The sequence below is a fragment of the Hyposmocoma kahamanoa genome, unplaced genomic scaffold (assembly GCF_003589595.1).
Source record: "Hyposmocoma kahamanoa isolate Upper Pololo Valley unplaced genomic scaffold, ASM358959v1 236, whole genome shotgun sequence".
Classification (NCBI taxonomy): domain Eukaryota; kingdom Metazoa; phylum Arthropoda; class Insecta; order Lepidoptera; family Cosmopterigidae; genus Hyposmocoma; species Hyposmocoma kahamanoa.
Window position 1 is genome coordinate 187,213 of NW_020653753.1, and position 1,671 is coordinate 188,883.

Here is a 1,671-nt window from a genome sequence, read left to right on the forward strand (position 1 = left end):
ATACATAAATATTTAAAATTTTATGTTTTTTTATTTTATGGCAGGTTTTACATCACTTTTTACAATGTATTTAAAGTTGCACGTCAATTTGCGCTTTCTAACCAATTAAACATTGCGCGAAAAAGTCAGAAATATTATATCTAATTTCGCCATATTGTAATTTTGATAGCTTGTATTTTGTAAGCCAATTAAACTTGAAATCTATTAGTATTGAGAGAATTGCGTCGTATGTTTGTAACGCTGTAGTATTTTGGTTTTAAAATAGAATTACTAAGAAATTTCCACTTAACATCAGGTGGAGTGGAGTCATTTGCCTGTCATGTATAAAAAAAATCTATCATAGACTATAAAGTAAAACTGACTACAAGACTAAATAAAAACTGTCTACATTCTACAAATGGTCTTGTAGCGTTCTAAAAGGGTTACTTGAAAAAAAAGACAAGAATCACTCTTAAACACTACCAACAGATAGTTTCTCAAAGCACTCTTGTGATCTACTAATAAAGTTGTGCCCACTTTTACTTTAAATTATCTAGAAACCTTTTTTCGAGATATCTTGAGGGAATTTGAACTCTTAAAATATTCAATCGAATTAAATTCTATTAGATATCTTATAGTATATATTTAGATATGGGTGTGCTGCTTGGGAGAGAAATTCTGCTGTAAGGTCTGCTGACTCGTTCCGTAGGTCAGTAACACCGGTTTGGCGAGGTCACTAGTTCGAATCCAGCTGGATCGAAAGAATGTCTCTTTGTGTTTGTTCGATTTTCTTGTTCAAGAATTCTGTTCATTTCTTGGCACTATTCTTAGACTAAAATTTAGAGTTATTTTATATTAGCAGTGACTTATAAAAAATCTTTATTATTTATAATGTTTTCTGTCTTAGGTGTGCCCGCAGAAGCAGCGAACTTCTTAGCCGTAGTAGCTGAAAACGGGCGGCCGAAAAATCTCAGAAAGATGATCACGATGTTTCTGGCAGTCATGGTAGCTTACAGAAAATAGTCACTATGTGAGGTTTTAACTGCGAAACCCTTAGATGACAGAACTACAATACAACAATACAATACAAAATCATTTATTTCTCCACAAAGTTACAAAGTTTATGTCTATTAACTATAAGGCACTTAAAGAAAAATCACATTTGTGGGAGACTGGAGCCTAAACTAGGTCAGACCTGTATAATAGGTCTCCAGGGACCCACCCCGGGTGTCGAATAACACATCAAGTACATAACGGAGAGGCATAAGAATGAAATTTAAATATTATATTTAACAAAATTTGTGTGTGTGGGTATGTTTGTACGAGAGTGTGTGTCTGGTTGTGTGGGTGGGTGTGGTGTGTGGGGATGTGTGTGTGTATGTGGGGATGAGGTGAGTGTGTGTGTGTGTGCGTACGTGCGGGTGTGGATGTGGTACATTACTTTTTTTTTTTTTTCTTCAGTTTTATGAGATGATGGAGAGGAGAGCTTCGGTATCATCGTAATTTAGTTTTTGAAGATAGTCGGTTATTTTCTTTTTGCACTCGTATTTGTTTAGAGGATATACTGATAATTTATTATTGATTTTATTATACAAGAAAGGTCCGAGAAAGTTGAAAAATCTTTGAGCATAACTAGATGATACAGCTTTATTTGGGAAGATATGTTTACGCCTGTGTTCCAAAAGTGATGCG